The sequence below is a fragment of the Gigantopelta aegis genome, chromosome 4 (genome assembly GCF_016097555.1).
Source record: "Gigantopelta aegis isolate Gae_Host chromosome 4, Gae_host_genome, whole genome shotgun sequence".
Taxonomy (NCBI): Eukaryota; Metazoa; Mollusca; class Gastropoda; order Neomphalida; family Peltospiridae; genus Gigantopelta; species Gigantopelta aegis.
The window spans coordinates 76,746,747-76,766,048 of NC_054702.1; the positions used below are offsets into that span (position 1 = coordinate 76,746,747).

Genomic DNA, 19,302 nt, shown 5'->3' on the forward strand with positions numbered 1-19,302 from the left:
CGGAGAAAAACGGGTTATTAGTAAAGTAAACAAGCAGAATATTTCTATTATCATAGGGAATACAAAATAACCAAAAGCATTTGATGACATTCCTAAAATTAATCACACACAAACAAATTGCTGAACTATAAAACATAGTGAAAAACACCAATATATATATATATTATCAATATGTTTTACAGGTAAACTTTTTGTATTAAGTCTAAGTTATGTAAATCATGTCTTAAATCTAATGCACGAACGAAAAACATATTACATAATGCGATATTTGTGTGAATAAAATTATCGTCCATGCAGATTTGATAGACCTGTTATACAGTTTTAGAAAATATCACATAATTGGCCGAGGGGCTGCACAGAATTAGACAATATTATTGTTAATAAATAAATAAATAATTAAATATTTCTACATTATATCTAGTCTAAAATAAAACAGTTCTATTTACATGAATTTAATCACAAATTTACGAAGCTCAAAAAATAAAACAAATCATTCAAATGAATGAATGAATGTTTAACGACACCCCAGCACGAAAAATACATCGGCTATTGGGTGTCAAACTATGGATCAACATCAATATAAAAATTCAAGACTTAAACAAAAACAGTATAAAGAACTGTGCAAAAACACAAATATCACAGAATTTTACGGATACTGAATTTTACTCAAAACTTCAATTTTGTGCTGTATTGGCCATTCTCAAAGAGAATGTTACACTCCTGCACCACGGCGAGGTTACAGCACACGCAGGGGCAAATCATTCAAAGTACATATTCTTCTCGAAGACTTGGTGATTCGAGTATGCCGTATATAATGCATTTATCCAAGAATTCCTTATAATTAAATGTCTCTCTTACAATTAATGTATTCAGTGACACTGACAGTTGAATCCATAGATGTTCATCTTAATGTATGTTAAACAAAATTAAACTTAAAACAAACTAAAATTAAAATTTTAATACATTTCAATGTTTTTTTTAACATGCATTGAGATAAACATTCACAGATATAACTAGAAAGTTCTAGTTTGCGAAAATTGAGCAATAGACGAAACTTTAACGTTGAACTAATGTTGAAATTGACGCTGAGGTCACCACTGAGGGAAAAGTAATACATATATCTCGCCTCTTTACTTCAAAAATTCAAACAAAAATGACATCTATATCGGTTACTTCTTGTTGTTTAAACCTCTCTTGGAATTAATATTTTACTAATATTGTGTGGGGGTGCAACAGGGATGAAATCTCCACTGTGGAATCGATCACTATTTTATAAAAATGCCCATTAGACTGCATTGCACAGAGATACGGCCTTGATAACGTATTACGGTTTTGTCGTTAAGATTGTTGGTAAAAGTGTGGTTGGGTGGGGATTGATGTATGTATGCATATTTGTGTGTGTGTGGGAGGGAGTGTGAACTAGAAGAATATTTTTAAAGATAAGTATATGTGTATAAGTGTATGTTTTTAGTTTAGTCACAATTCAATTATTATTGCGTGAAATCCTTTGCGTTTCTGTCACAAATTATTTTATTCGAAATATTTATAAGCCTTTATGTTATGACAAACGGCTTCGGTGGTGTAAGCCATCAAACTTACAGCTGGTAGATATTGGGTTTGCATCCTGATACTGGCTCCCACCCAGTTCGTAAGACTACTACACTGACGTCTCCCTCACTATACTAACCACTAACCCACTATCGTGCTCAGAGTCCAGCTAATTTGGATATGTGTCCAGGACAGCGTGCTTGGACCTTAAACTATAAATAATATAAGACAAATCAATGATATCAACTCATATAAAGTAGATACAATGCATTCTGATAATTAATTGATATTCAGATCTAACGTGCTAGTTTTTAAGACTGATGGCAAAGTGTTCTTTGTGTGCTGCTATACTTCCACAATTATCTATGGCCACAATTGTGACATAGATGTCGACATCTTTATTATGTGACAATAACAGTCCCAGCCGTGTATCAGAGAGTCCCTTGTTTAGAATGTCAGCTCCTCCCTGTACAGTCCCCAATGATACTTCATATACTAGGTCGGGCCGAGATGACTGGACTGTCTGTCATGGACGGTGGGTTAGTGGTCAGTTGTTAAACTCGATCGGAGTGGGAGCCGGTACCAGGATACGAACCCAGTAATTACCAGCATTACGTCCGATAGCGTAACCACTACATCACCGACGCTGATAATAATGTGTGTGTTTTTAAAACATATATTTAAATACATCTTAAAGGGACATTCCTGAGTTTGCTGCACTTTTTAAGATGTTATCGACTAACAGAGACGTTTATACGATTGTAATTACATATCAAATATATTTTTCTGCATAAAATATTAGTGTCTGTATATTAAAAGTGTTTCTGATTGTTCTGATATTTGTATTAGGTTAAATTTCATCTTATTTCCTAAAATATTGTTTTTTCGTACGCACGAAATTATTTGAAGACAAAATCCAGTTTGGGCTTCTTACAGATATTAAAGGGACATACCCTAGTTTAGACCCGTGAAAATTAACACTAAGTTTAGTTAATCTACAAATCTGTAACACATTTGGATAATGTTACAATTGAGTGGAACATGATTCTGTGACTTTGAAATGGTGAAATACCCTCTAAAAATAAGACTAAAACTCGAATCTATAACTGTTACTTCTCAGACGCACGTGTGTTTTCAAAAATGTGATAAATGCATTTTGTGATATTAGAACCACCGGGATGACCAAAACCACTTTCAATGTACGGAAACTGATAATCTAAACAATAAAGTCTAAGTAAAGTATGACTTAAGTTATCAAAAACGGTTATAATAGTAAAAAAAATATGCGTTAGTGTTTAAAAACTAGGGTATGTCCCTTTAAGACGACCAGAAACACATTGAATATACAGACACTGATATTCTAAACCAGAAAATATATTTAATATGCAAGTTTAATCGTTGAAATATTTTATTAGTCTGAAACATCTTACAATGCAGCAAACTCAGGAATGTCCCTTTAAGCAATGTCTGGGGTATGTCTGGACACGCGTTGTGATATCACACCCCATGCTAACACGAGGTCAGCATGTGGACATGTATCAACACGTCCCCTAATATCACTCCCCACGCTGACACGAGTCCGCGTCAATATCATATATGAACACCTACCATCTGAAAACATCGGTATGTACTACCCTGTCTGTAGGATGGTGCATACAAAAGATCCCTTGCTGCTAATCGAAAAGAGTAGCCCATGAAGTGGCGACAGCGGGTTTCCTCTGTCAATATCTGTCTGACGCTATATAGCCGTAAATAAAATCTGTCAATTGCGTCGTTTCTTTCCGTTACCAAGACTGACATCTAGTTTCCATTATACACACATAGACAACGTTTCCCACGTTCATTTCACCTCAGCAGCTGCAAAAGCCATCGACCCATTGAGTTATTTCATTTCAACTTATTTTCGTGCTTATATCCAATTAAGGTTAAAGCACGCTGTCCTGGGCACACAACTGGGCTATCTGTCCAGGACAGTGGGTTAGTTGTTAATTGTTAGTGGTTAATGAGAGAGAAGAGGGTGTAGTGGCCTTACGCCAACCCACTGAGTAGTTAAAACTCGCTCTGGGTTGCGAACCCTGTACCTACCAGCCTTATGTTCCATAGCTTAACCACGACGCCACAGAGGCCGGTCATTCAGTTAACGCGACGCTTAGAGGTCGCCGTTCTACGCCGTAACGTCACTAGGCCACGCCCACATGGTTAGAGATCAGCCAATAAGAGAACAGGTCACGTGGCCTTATTTGCATAAATGGCTCTCGTGTACCAAGGGTACTACTCCTTGCCGCGTTTGGAAACATGTAACGTGTTTCCTCTGCAGACTATGTGACAAAATATTTGACATTCCATAGCCGATGATTAATTGATTAATATGCTCTGCAGTGTACCAAATTTTAACTAGTATCTTTTTTAGTAAATGATATCATAATATTAATACAGGGAGGCGAGATTGAAGCTTTAATAAAAATATTAATCTGTGTAATACGTATTTTAGCTAAACAACGTACACCTTTAAATCTGTACACCATTTGTGACTAACAGTGACGTTTAAAGGTATATAACGTCACGGATTAAAACAAACATATTTAGTCAAGATGTTTAACAATTTAGAATACTTCATACGATCATAAACATGTATTTACTCGTCTCCAGACTTGTACTAGTAGTGAGGCCTACCGGGCGCCATGACCTTCTTTCCCGTGATCACGTGACCTTGGTAGGAGACAATGGGATTGGTGCAGGTGTGTGACCTCTGTAAGCTAGTGCAGGTGTGTGGCCTTTGTGTAGGAGACAATGCCCTTGGTGCAGGTGTGCGTCCTTGGACTGAGCTGGGGGTGCCTCCCTCGGGTATAAAAAGGGCGCTTTTGGCTTCATTGTCATTCGCTTGCCGAAAAGTCCATAGACAAGATCTACGTCTAGTTTGTTTTAGAGGTTGATGATATTCACTTTTTTGTGGTTTATTGCTTTTTTATTTTGAAAGAAGAAGATGGCGTCGTGACATTCATCAAGTACTACTCAGTGCCCTGGCCAGGGTGAAAAATCGCGATGCCAACTAGAAAATGGACAAAATGTATACGTTATGGCCCAACCATAGAAGCGAGAACTTTTGATACATATCTGGAAATTCAACAGTGATAAGGGGAAAACATTCCCCACCAAACGAGGTATCGCTCTAAATCTAAAGCAGTGGGTTGAACTGTGTGGATGTAAGAGCCAGACAGACGAAACGATTTCAGCCTTGAAACAAGGGAAGGATGAAACATTGGTCAGACACCTTGGAGCCAATGTTCATGCTAGTATGGACAAGAACTTTGCTGGGGTGGACCTGCGTCAGTGGTGGTGGTGTGATAAAACGAAATCTGTGAAGCCTTCGAAGAAGGTAATATTCCTTTCTCTACAACAATGGGAGAAACTGAAAGGCTGTTTCACAGTCATGTGTGACTTTGTACCAGAGCTGAACTCGATTGTGCCCTGCGCCATGCAAGACGACCATCAAAACCAGATGGGATTTCTTCAGTATAACTTCTGCAACCCTAACGAGTGTCACCAGTGGTGAACAAGGGTGACAAACATTTTGTTTTGGATGAACTCGAAGGTATAAAAGAATGGATTTATAGTTTACACGTCATTTGCTTTATGACTGTGCTAGAGAACAGACGTGTTTTATGATTCTGACATTATTGTGTCTTGTTGCACTCTATCTGGAACGAAGAAGATGGCATCGGGATATTCGATCAGTGTTAGTAGCAGCAGCAGTAGCGACGAGGACGACGTCTTGGTCTGCAAATGTTCAGAAAGACATACAATCAAATGTAAAAGAGTGACTACCAAACAAGATGTGAAGAGTATTCATTATATGGATCAAACGGATGCTACACGTGATATTGGGGATAGAATTGAAGATGGCGAAATCGTGGATGAAGAACCCATGGATACCCGTGAACCCGTCGAAATCGTGGATAAAGAACCCATGGATCAGACGGATGCTGCTCGAGAATATAAAAGGGACTCTGCTCCCTACGATGATGATACCTACGACGCCAATGACGAATGGGATGGCCTTTCGAGACATTACTTGTTCTGTCATCGACGCGAAATGAGAAGATTCTATACACGTATGCAGACATTTGGGTGGTGGCCCATACAGTTACGCCAGAAACCGAGGGAGCCCGCCAAGGCCGGTTTCTTCTACACGGGAGACCACGATGCCGTCGTCTGTTACTGCTGCGGACTACGCGCCTACCGATGGCAGAGAATGGACGATCCAGTGATGGAACATTACAGACTGTCCTCGAGATGTCCTTACATTAACAATGTGTTCAGACATTAAACACGTATTGCATGAGTGCATTTTCGTTTTGTAAAATAAACTCGTGAATATCACGTTTTGTTTGTTATTAATTTAAGGGTGACCCTGTGTGTGTGTGTGTGTATGTGTGTGTGTGTGTGTGTGTGTGTGTGTGTGGACCTGTGGCCCTGAGTATGGCCCTGAGTATGGCCCTGAGTGTGGTCCCGAGAGTGGCCCTGAGCCGTGCACGAGCTATTCTTGGGGATGGGGGGATGGGTCATACGTACCATACAAAATTTAATCTTTGTGTGCATGCGCGAAATTGTAGAGAGTATAAATAAAAGGGTAATGGGTAACATCGTCATTTGAGGTAGAACCTTCAGAGAAGTAACATGTCAGACCAGTACAAGGTGTACGTTCCCGACGTGGACATGTGGACCCGTTTCTACAAGTTGCAAGCAGAAGGCAATCTTCAGCCTCACTTCGAAATTCAACGTGGTGGAAACAGTCAGATCATGTACAGTGTAGATCGATGTCTAGAACTCTACAACCCTACGTGGAAGAAAGAAAAAGAGGAACAGAACAAGCCCCCGGCACCCAAAGTCGTCATGGTCTCCCCAACGCAGCAGGTGGTAGAGCAAGCCAAGGCCGAGCAGAAACGGAAACGTGTTTAGAGTGGCGTGGAACAGAAACGACGAGAGCAGACTGGGCAAAAACGACACAAGCATTTCTGAGAAGACTATAAAAGGGGGCATGGCAGTTTCAACATCGTCAGTTCACGTCGAACACTTCAAGTCAACATCATGAATCAGAATTGGTTTATTCCAGAACAAAGAAAGAAAGAAGTGTTTTATTTAACGACGCACTCAACACATTTTATTTACGGTTATATGGCGTCAGACATATGGTTAAGGACCACACATATTTTTTTAGAGGAAACCCACTGTCGCCACATAGGCTACTCTTTTTACGACAGGCAGCAAGGGATCTTTTATTTGCGCTTCCCACAGGCAGGATAACACAAACCATGGCCTTTGTTGAACCAGTTATGGATCACTGGTCGGTGCAAGTGGTTTACACCTACTCATTGAGCCTTGCGGAGCACTCACTCAGGGTTTGGAGTCGGTATCTGGATTAAAAAGGCTATGCCTCGACTGGGATCCGAACCCAGTACCTACCAGCCTGTAGACCGATGGCCTGCCACGACGCCACCGAGGCCGGTATATTCCAGAACATGTCATGAACAAAAGATCGTCTCCCGTATGTCCAAAGACTTTTTCAAAACCATGAACTATGCTACATCATTGGAAGACCTTCCATTCAACTCAACTCCAGGCTCCCATGGCTCCTGCTCCTATTGCTCCTGCTCTGGCTCCTAGGGCTCCTATAGCTCCGGCTCCTCTGGCTCCTATAGCTCCTGCTCATCTGGCTCCTATAGCTCCTGCTCTGGCTCCTATAGTTCCTCTGGCACCTATAGCTCCTGCTTCAGCTTCTCGGCTCATATAGCTCCTGCTCCTCTGGCTCCTATAGCTCCTGCTCCTCTGCCTCCTATAGCTCCTGCTCCTCTGCCTCCTATAGCTCCTCTGGCTTCTATAGCTCCTGCTCATCTGGCTCCCATAGCTCCTGCTCCAGCTCTTAGGGCTCCTATAGCTCCTGCTCCGGCTCCTAGGGCTACTATAGCTCCTGCTCCGCTGCAGCAGCAGCAGCAGCAGCAGCAGCAGCAGCAACAGCCCCTAAGATTGTTACATCCGTTCACCATGATCGTGTCGGGACCCACGTCGTGTGCAAAAACATTTTTGTTCTACAAACTGCTATGGGATGGTAAAATCCACCCGCCTCCTCAGCACATCATCTCGCTCTACAAACGATGGCAACTCCTCTATGATACGATCAAAATGTTTGTTCGAGTAAAATTTGTTCAAGGTATACCTGAGAATTTGGAAAAGGATCGTTATTTGGATCCCAGAATCAGAAATCTCATCGTGTTGGACGACCTGATGTCTACAGCTGGAAAAGACCCTCGCATCACCGATCTGTTCACGGAAGGAAGTCACCACATAAACCTCTCTGTGATTGCCATCAACCAGAACCTCTATAACAGCAAGGACCCGACACAGAGAAGAAACTGTCATTACCTGGCACTGTTCAACAACCCCATCGACAAGCAGGAAGTGCTAACCTTGGCACAGCAGATGTATCCTTGACATACTCGTCATTTCATGCAGCGGTTTGAGGAAGCTACCCACAGACCCTACGGACATCTTTTGGTGGACTTGAAAACGACCACGCCCGAACTTTGGCGCCTTCGACCTAATGGTTTAGAGACGCGGCCGCCCGGATGGTATATAAGCACGAGCGTAACGGCGAATGTCTCAGAAGAGTTTCAACCACCGTCGGAGAAGGAGCTCTACGAGCAAATCATGCAAAGAAACGCATTCAAAAGAAAAGTACCAGGCATACCCGCCTACGAAAGTGACGATGAAAAAGAAGAAGATGAGGTAGAGCCCTTTCTGAAAAAAGTCAAGAGGATGCAGTCTTGCGATACGTGTGGTCTGGTCTTTAAGGACGGGAGTGACTTGCAGCGACACGTGAAAACGTGCGAGGAGGGAAATGAAGAGCCGTCGTCCGATCTGGAAAACGAAGTTGTACGTCTGATAATCGAGCGTGAATTCGACATCAATCGTGACTATTTCGAAAGCAAGAGGTAACGCTACGAAGAAAAAAACATGTCCCAAGATGCCATCGAAAGAAACATGAAGACATTGCAATGGAAGTTATTTAAAGACACGTACTCTCGCTTTCTGACATATATGCATTACTTTGACAAAGGTCCCAACACCAGGAAAATTCGACAGTTTGTGAATCCAGACAGATTCGTTCTAAATTCATTGCATGTGTAGTTGTCTCTAGAGAGACCAGCGAGTGTACTTTAGAAAAAACAAAACAAAAAACAACCAAACCATTGCGTTTGTTTTTTGTGTTTTTTACTCTATGACTAGATTTGTGATTGGATATTTCTACCGCTACTTTATAGTAGCAAGAGCTGTGTGTACAGGACAGCAATTACCACGGCCTTTGACATACCAGACATAATGCACTGGTTGGCTATAGCCTATTTTGGCCATCGACGGGGATCGATCCTAGATCGATCACTGTATTTACCCATTTGGTAATTAAAAGGCCCTGTAAGAAGGCTAGTACTCTAGATAAATTTTCTGTTTAAAAATGCAGTTATTTCCCTTTGGTCAACACGTACCACTTGTTAAACCCACGGCGGTGCGCGTGACGCCGACTTACACTAATGGATTAATCACGTGTGGCATATCGTCTCTCTTTCTCTCTCTCTCCCTCCCCTCCCCAACCCCCCCCTCTCTCTCTCTCTCTCTCTCTCTCTCTCTCTCTCTCTAAACCATTGCGTTTGTTTTTTTGTGTATTCTACTCTATAACTAGATTTGTGATTGAATATTTCTGCCGCTACTTTATAGTAGCAAGAGTTGTGTGTACAGGACAGCACATACCACGGCCTTTGATATACCAGACATAATACACTGGTTGTCTATAAAGGCTTGTACTCTAGAGAAATACTCGTGTTTAAAATGCAGTTAAAAGACCATAGGTTAGGTTGGAGCGTTGAGTTGCAATCACGCGTTCTTTCTTCAAAGCATTGTGCTGGAGTGTTTCACACACACACACACACATACGCACGCACGCACGCGCGCGCACACAAACACACACACACACACACATACACACACACACAGAAGTTTGTATTTAATTATAAAATACTGGCCCCATAAGGGGTATGAGATTGTGTATATAAGGGTGTACACTACCAAATCAAATCCCATAGACGACAATAGTAACATATACGGCTAAAACTCCTACCTGCAACGTATCAACCGACATAAACGCCACGGATATAAATACTACCACCCCTTACACTTAAAGTGAATCAGAAAAAAATGGGGGTCAAGCTGCTCGTTTCTGAGATAACGGGTAGCGTCTATGACTACCCTAGTTTCGCACACAATTTGAGTACTTTTTTACAGGTACCCCATACATGTTTCAAGCACAAGGCTACTTGACACATTGGTACTAGATGAAATAAAATTGCCATTTATTTTACCCAGATGAAACTATTATTTTTTACAACCAACACACTCACATTTATAACCAATCACAGGACTTGTGGTGTTCACTTCTCTATCAAAAGTTCGGTGCACCTCGAACTTTGACCCAGCCGGAAGTTATTTGGTATTGTACTACCTATAAAAGATCCCTTGCTACTCATGGAGAAAATGTAGCGGGTTTCCTCTCTAAAACTGTCAAAATTATGTTTTTCATCCAATAACCGATGATTCATAAATCAATGTCCTCTAGTGATGTCGCTAAATAACATCTTAAAGATTGCAGCAAACTCGGGAATGTCCCGTTAAGACGGCGGACGCGCGTCGGTATGTCTTTTGCAGTTCACCTGGTTTCATAAACACTGAGAGGCGTAATAAAATGCCTTTGGATGAGGTCCGACAGTTGTAAAATGGCTATCAAAAAAGGTTTACAAACTGAATAGAAAGATCTTGATCGTTCATTCTTTGTACTCCTCTATTATTAAACGAATGAATGAATGGCTGAATGACGGCAACAAAGAAAACGTCGACAATGTGCTAAAGGTCACACACCTGCACCAACCTATACAAAGATCATTGTTTCCTACACAAAGGCCATTGTTTCCTACCAAGGTCACACACCTGCACCAAGCCCATTGTCTTCTACCAAAGTCACGTGATCACGGGAAAGTATGTCATGGCGCCCGGTAGGCCTCACTACTACTACTTGTAGGATTTGAAAAGTTTGGTTTGTGGAGTGCCGGACGGAGTAGATATAGCCCCTCTCGCCCACCCCATTGAATCCCCCACAACAACAACAAAAAACAAAAACCAACCTCCCCACAAAACCCCCCCACACCAAACAAATAACAAAAATAACAACCAGAAAACAACCAAGAAAAACTCCAAACCCCAATAAAAACACCCCCCCCCCCCCCCCCCCCCCCCAACAAAAGAAACCGAATCAACCAACCAGCCAAGAATCTGGTTTCAGACTGAAATACCACACAATGTTGTAAGCGGACCAAGTACCTTTAATGATTTGTTTTGCGTTACTTTACGATCATCGATTATCGCGATCTGCCTTTATATAACGTACGTATGTTCAATATCGATGATGATGATGATGATGGTGGTGGTGGTGATGATGATGATGATAATACGTTTAAAAATATATACTCGAGCTTGCAGCTTTAATATGATTGAGAAACCAACACAGATGTGAGTTAAGTACGTCATTAAATAAAACATTCCTTTCCAACACAGATGTATTTAGGTGTCGATTGACGTTTTGCTGAATGACGGTGGTTACAAAACAGCTATACGTGTTGAGACGAATCATGCATTAAACGAACAGATATCTTTGTTGTGCAAGTCATTAATGATGAGCTCGTTTTATATGATCAGAAATATACTCTTACATGTGTGTGTGTTTTGACACGTAAGTAAAGTCGTAAACGTGAACTGACAAAGTGTGACTGGGACAAACAAAATATTTTCTATGCGCCTTGTTCGATTTATCATTACATCTAGAATTCAAATTAGCTTCCTGTTTAACACAATGCTGTTCCCGCAGAGTCCCGCAGAGGGAGAAACGTGGAGTGTTTATATAGGTGGTAGCTCTGCGGGATAAATCATTATCAATGGTACATTGTGTAAAACAGGCGCCGCATGTAATCATTTCTGCAACAATCCACACCCAAACGCGTCGCTTGTGATTATTTTTACAACAATCCAGACCCATACACGAGTAGGTGGGGAGGGGGAAGGGGAGGGGGCGTCGGGAATGCACGCACGCCCACGGACCACTTTAAAAAAGGAAAGTATTTACTATTTATCCCGACTTATTAATTTAATAGTGAGTTGTGCGCAAAATAAGTCATTTTAATTCTTAAACACATTCTCTTAAACACATTCGGCCAGAACTCGAAACAGTCACACGGTGTCCTGACTCATTGTACAACCATTCTGTTATTGACATTTTCCTCATTCCAACCAGTGCCACATGACAAAATAAAATAAAATATACCTAGCTGCTAAAGGGAGACATGTAGCGGACTTCCTCTTAAGACTAAGCGTTGAATTTACTAACTCTTTGACGTTCAACAGACGATGATTAGTTGTGAGTGTGAGGACAGGGCGAGTGCGTCGCTTACACACCTATACGAGAAACAGCATGACCCGAAATCGCTTATCTGCACTCTCTTTCAAGCACAGTCATTATCATACACGGAAGGAAGGAATGCTTTATTTAACGACGCATTCAACACATTTTAATGACAGTTATATGGCGGGATTTGACTCAGTCGGTTTAGTGCTCGCTTGAGGTGTTTGCGTCGCAGGATCGAACCAACTCTGTGGATCTATTCACCTGACTGGGTTTTTCTCGTTCCAACCAGTCCACCACAACTGGAAAAAAGGCCGTAGTATGTGCTTTCCTGTCTGTGGAAAAGTGTATATAAAAGATCCCTTGCGGCATTAGGAACAATGTTACGGGTTTCCTCTAATGACTACGAGTCAGAATTACCAAATGTTTAACATCCAATAGCCGATGATTAATTGATCAATGTGCTTCAATGGTGTCGTTAAACAAAACAAATTTTTTTTTCATTTAGAACAAGCTGTTGTAGCAGACGCCTGTCATGGGCGCCGGTGTCGACTTTCGCCGTCTCCTCCGTCCAGGACAGGAAAAGCTTTCAGGTGGATGGGACAGGGCGTCGCCCGCGCTAACATGTGCAAGGGAGCACAAACAGTCCGACCAGGGTCAATAGCGGACGAGGGTTGGTTTTGGTGCTATTGAATTTCCAAAGTCCCGTAGGATTAAAGCCAAATAGAAAATGTTGCATAATTTCTTGAAAGTAATTTTGACGAATAATTTAGAATGGTTCATCAAAATTGAAAATGGAGCTAATTGGTTGATTTGACTTATTGTCGTTTAGCGGCAAGGGATCTTTTATAGTCAGCATCTCACAGACAGAATAGTAGCATAGCACGCCCTATTACCGCGTGGCTAATCGGAAAATGGGATTCTGAATAAAAACATTTGTCTAACCTAACGGTTTGTTTTGCTGTTTTGTTATTCATGCATTAATGTATATAGTGAAATAAAAAATTCCGACCCAAGTTATTAATTTCCAGTAGGAAACACGTACCAGTTTTGATGCGGTGACGTACATACACAAAGAGAAGGAACTCTCAGTGACCGCGGGTGTTATGATTGTTTAGTATGGAGGCACGTTATGGAATTTTTTTTAATAAATTTTACCTTAGTATTGAGCGTGAACATCAAGCAAGTCCTGGTCTGAATATTACCAAGATGTGTCATTTTAACGTCCTGTTATCATGGTTAAAGCTACCTAAAACCAATAACTTAAACATTCTCGTTACAAATAATCTGAACCAATCCTGGAATGCAAGATATTTTAAACTGGAACAAATCATAAAATTCAATATACAGAACAGTAACACTGTAGAAACTTGCTGAGTATAAATGCATGCAGTGAAGGCACAGAAACGTGCTGTTCGCCCTTACAACCTTGGTATCACACTATCACTGGCAATCTAATTAAAATTAGCTCCACTATTACATGTGGATCTAACAGCAGCCATTTGGAGCTCATGTCCACCAATCAAAACCTTACTTGCAGAATCATGCCAGTGATTTAAAAATAATGTGAAAACATTCCGAATTATCCTGTGTGTATACATGTTTCGTGTGAATTACAAATGCCTTAAAACATGTTTTATTTTATAAAATAAATAATTTGTAATGTAAAACTGAAGACTGTTTTTTTTTTTTTTTTTTTTTTTTTTTTTTTTTTTTTTTTTAAATAAATAAATAATTTGTAATGTAAAATTGAAGACTGATAACCCATCCCGTACGTATTGGTATGGTTCTCTGTACTGCGGCCACTGAAATATACTCGCCCGATATTTTTATAATATGTATGCTCCCAAATAACGTTATAAAAGGCGAAGTGTGATTGGTCAATATTTAAATTATTATTTACAGACGAAATGTTACCTGGACATTGGAGACTACGCAGTGTTGTTATCAATCTGATTAAAATTAGTTCTACTGGTCTAAATAAGGCATTCGCAATTCACATGAAACATGTCGTAGACCCTCAGGATAATTCGGAATGTTTTCAAATTATTTTCAAATCACTGGCATGATTCTGCAAGTAAGGTTTTGATTGGTGGACATGAGCTCCAAATGGCTGCTGTTAGATCCACATGTAATAGTGGAGCTAATTTTAATTAGATTGTATCACTGGAGAATATAAGACGTGTTTAGTGATCACCTTTATCACACTGTACCCACGTGACACTCACAAGATTTACACATTCTCTGTGTGCCGGTAGAGAAAACTGTTTACAAATTACACAGCATTTCGATTCCTCTAAATCAGACTCTTCACTTTACTCATGAATTGCTTTCAATGAGGTGGATGGTCAAGGCTGGGGTGATGAAGGTAAGTGTTTGTGTTCTTTCCAATTATAATTTTTCAGTGCTTTGTTTATTTTTATTTTATTTTATTTTATTTATTAAATATTATCAGTACCCCCGTATTATTTATAGCTGTACTTATAATATAATTATAATATATATATAATATATATATATATATCTATATATATATTATATATATATAGATATATATATATATATATATATGTTTTTAAAGTAACAAATATTTTGACGATCTCACTGATTCTCTACGTGATTCAGTCAACCAACAATGTGTGACGTTACAGTTTTCGTGTTAATATTATGTGGCCTTTATGCGCCTCCATACAAGCCGTAACACGACATTACAAAGCTGACAAGCCCAAATAGCATACGACATGCCTGGGACACGTGGAAAGTCGGAAAGTGAATTGGAAGGAAATAATAAACGATTTCCAAGACGGGGGATCAATTACTATTTCAAGGTTTGTGGAAATGGCGCATGATTTATATTTGTTTTTTAACTTACAAGAGAACGGAATGTATGACACTTATTTGTCCGCATTTGTGAAAAACATACTTCCTTATGTCTATCTGCATATATCAACAGACGCTAGATGGCGCTTCCAAATTGTTATTCCAAATATAACCAAGTCATTGGAATCTGCGAGCCCGCGGTAACTGCGAGCCGGACTATACATACCACGGCCGTTATTACACCAGTTGTGTTACACTGGCTGGAACAAGAAATAGCCCAATGGGCCCACAGTCGAAGATCGATCTTAGACCGACCTAGCCCGAGTATTCTGAATGTAAGAGAGCTAGACAGACATTTGGACGATTATGATCGCTCTCTCAGTCAGAGATAACTCTATATAGCGAAAACACAGAATTTCTGCCTACCACCGGGCGGTGCAAAATTCCCTTTATAAAGGCCCTATGGGCAACCTAGGGAGACACCACAGCATCGTAGAGGTCTAAAATTAACGAGCTACTCTCGATTCATTAACATCAAAACCTATATTAGCTCGGCCATTTACCTTTCGACCGACCGTTCAAAATTGCGCCAAATTCCCTCAAACAAAATTGCGCACCCTTTTCTCTTTGGCATTTAACTGCTCCATTCAAATTCCATAGCACCACCCCCACCCCCACCCGCCTGCTACCGATTTGATCGGGCTGCTGGTGCTCCCTTGCACCTGCCAATGCAGGCGGTCCCTCCCCCCCCCCCCCCCCCCCCCTTTCCTGTCATGGACGGAGGAGCCGGCCAAGGCCGGCTCTTGTGCCCACGACAGGCGTGCGCTACAACAGCTTGTTCTGAATGTGCACGTAAAACCCTATGACCTGACCTGACCTGACCTAAATTTGTATTGTCGTAACGCACTGATTGGTATATCCACTCTATTATTCCCGACCTAATTTTGAGCATGTATGTGACTGAAGCGTAGAACGGCTAAAAATTAAAGTAAATAATAAAAATCAAGAAATTCCGCAGTTGGTGGTTAAAAAAAAATGGAAGAAAAAAAAGAACAAAATAATGTTCAGTCATATCGTGGGTTTTCCCCAACCATATAGGCTACTTCTTACCGTTCTTACTACTTTCTATCATATATCCACCATGCCAAACCCATTAAATCTGTACATATTTGACTGATAATACTTGAGTGTTTGCAGTAAAAAAAAACCGGTAACAGCATTTAATAAAGTTTTAATTTGTAAAACGCCACGTTCCATTCTTCGCCGTTTACTTCCGGGTTCTATGTTATCGCGATTTAATATGGAGATATACGTGTTTATTTCCACAAATTATTCGTAAATTCAACCAAATTTGTCAACATAATTATTTTGTAATAAATTATTTCAATGAAATAAAAAAGAAAAACCCAACCCAACCCAAACAAAATTCTTAAAGTTATGGTAACACAAATAAATATTATATTATATTAGATAGATAGATAGATAGATATTCAATGTAAAATCAAAAATCAAAAATCAAATTATATATGTATACATGTAATAAAAATAAAAATAAAAATCAATAACATAACATATAATTACAGAAATAAATACTAAATTTTCAAATGAAAAATAAATAGGAAATTTAAAATATTGAATATACTGTTTTTTGTTCTTAATTTTCTTTTTCTTTTTTACATGTAAGTAGAAATATAACACATTTTCATAAAATTAGAAATGATAGTGGTATTGTTTTGCAATATTTATAATTTGTTAATGTAAATAATTTAATTTTTGTGTACAAAATGACATAATCTGATAGGAATTCTGATTTCACTGAGCCTGTTTTAACATAAATGTATTTGACATACCAGTATCTAAATACTAGTATTCTACTTTTCAGTACTTATATCAAGAAAAGTCCACTGTAAATTATCTTAATCAATCATGGTTCATACCAAGAAAATGCACGACTTTCCATGATTTTCACTGATAATAAAATTAACAGCAATTGAAACCTGCTTTAAACATAATTTGTTTCTCTCCAAAGGCTGTAAGAGTAATAAATTATAAATTAAAGAAGCACAATACTGGTATTTTACAAATGTGGATTTCTAAAACCAGATGCATCAAGAAATAATTAGGACCTCACTTACAGTAATTTCAAGAGATAGCATTACACGCAGTATTCACACATGGCTTGTTTCATGTTCAATATGTGACAACAATCACAAGTAACACCAACAAACAATAACATAGTGGTATTTACATTTTCAGTTCAACAGTGTGGGTTTTTTTCACTGCCATGCTAGAATTTATCATAATGTAGTCAACATACTCCCCCAAAAAGTAAAAGTATTATAACTGGTATACGGCTTAACAGTCACTGCAGAATAAAATGTTGGGTTTTTGCTACATTTGTCCAAAATAGTCTAGTAAGACAAAAAAACTACAAAAAAAAGACAAAAAAAAAAAAAAGAAAAAAGAAAAAAAGAGAAAACCCCCCACAAAAAAAACACATTTATTTTAAGAGGTAATAAATAAACTGAACAAATATCAAAATTTCCAGTTTCAGGATATTTAAGTAAATAAATTCTAGATTATAATTTGGAAAGTATTTTGTTATGGTCAGTTTGTGTTGGGATCAATAGCAAAAACCAAAAAGTTTGTTCTGTTATGCCTCAAGTATTTAATCAAATCTCACATGGCAAAACAAGCTCTGCAGTCTCTATAGAATAACCAATAATGAAAAGAAATTAATATTTTTATTACAACATCTCAGCACATTTTAAATTTGGTGTTAAACATCTGTGGTTAAAAAAACCCAGCCTTCATAATTTTGACCCATGGTTTTGACACTTGGCATAGATACTGACTCACTGAGAAGGTATACCCATGGCCACCACACAGGCTACTCCTACCAATTACTTTAATTTCAGCATTTTCACTGGAGTTATTTGTTTCAGCCCACCATTCACAGGCATCATTTGTAATGTTTTTCATAATTTTAGAGTATGCTTAGTATAAAAAGAAAATGCATCCTACATACATGTGACGGTACATGCTCTTAATTTCTTTTCGCCTGTGGCGATATTAATTGTGTTAGAGGGCCGTGTGCAGTTCATTGCACTTAGTCAGGTGGGCAACTTGTACGTAAATACTTCTCTGTGCGACAAGTCTTCTCGAATACGGTTAACGCCTAATACACACCCAGAGCAGGTGTGGAGAGGCAACATGTGGCTAGTAGTTACGTAATATCTCCGGTAGTGCTGTTTATGACCAGGAGATTGCTCGGCGTTGGCGACAAAGCCAGACTGACGATGCAGAGAGAAATATACAAGACTCTGGGAGAGGTGGAATATCAGATGATAAGATTCCCGGTGCCGCGATTTACCCCAGGCGATATTTCGATGTATACTAAATAGCTAGTGTTTTAGAGTATATGGGAGAACCAAAAGGACAGAAAGGAAGGCTCCCGGGAACGTTAGTAGTTTGGACTGGTAAATATTTTATTTTCTGCTCTGGTGTCAAACCTTGATGTGATTGATGTGACTTTAAATATTTTAATACTGTATATACCTAATATTTGCTTTAGACAGTGTATTCGGTCATCTGACGAAGTAAATCGTAGAGACTTTTGGTTCTAACATTATACGAGTATTTGTAATATAAAGCCTTAGCCAGTCATCTGAGATAGGGCCTAGGTAAACTGTAGGTTAGTGTCTTTATTGTGATAGGTACCAGTATTAATTCTGTGTTACAAGGTTACTGAAATGGTAGTTAGGGTCAATTAAAAATTTAACCAGTTAGGAATTAGAGGTTGTAATTCCTTTATTAATTAAGTTCCCCTGGGGAAGCGTTTCTCAATATCACACGTTACTGAACGAGTAGTTAAGGGTTAATTGAAAATTTAACCAGTTAGGAATAGATGTGGTAATTCCTTTATTAATTAACTCTCCCTAGAAGCGTTTCTCAATTATCACACGTGGGTGTTGTGTGTCACGGTGAAGTGATTAGCATATTGTGTAAACCAGACACCTAGAGATTAACTAATTAAGTTGATCAGTTCTGGGTGTTATTATTGTGGTTATTAATTAATACTGCGGCTGTACATTTGTCAGCGTAGGTTAAATACAGATTCCAAAGTTATTGTGTTTTGGTTGGTTTCTAGTGAACTAACACGTGCTATAATTAATATATATACTTTATATAAGTACGTATCTCTGATCATACCTAGAGACGAGCCAAACGCGGGTATAGACTGCTCTATCCAGAGAGATCTAATAGATATTACAGTTAGGAGAGATTATTTGGACAATCGTTGTGTTTTATTCAGTTACGGGTATTATAGAATCCCGTGACAAATACATCATTACAAAAGAGATAAACCAACTAGTAGCCTTCTACAGACAGATAAAACGGAGTAATAAAATACAGGAGTTTAACAAAATGAAAGA

At 39.2% G+C, this 19,302-nt stretch overlaps 1 protein-coding gene across 1 annotated transcript in view; it reads left to right on the forward strand.

Annotated features, from left to right (window-relative positions):
• LOC121369995 overlaps positions 1-19,302 on the forward strand; it is a 74,056-nt gene that overhangs the window by 31,391 nt on the left and 23,363 nt on the right. The gene's annotated exons all lie outside the window — the stretch shown is intronic.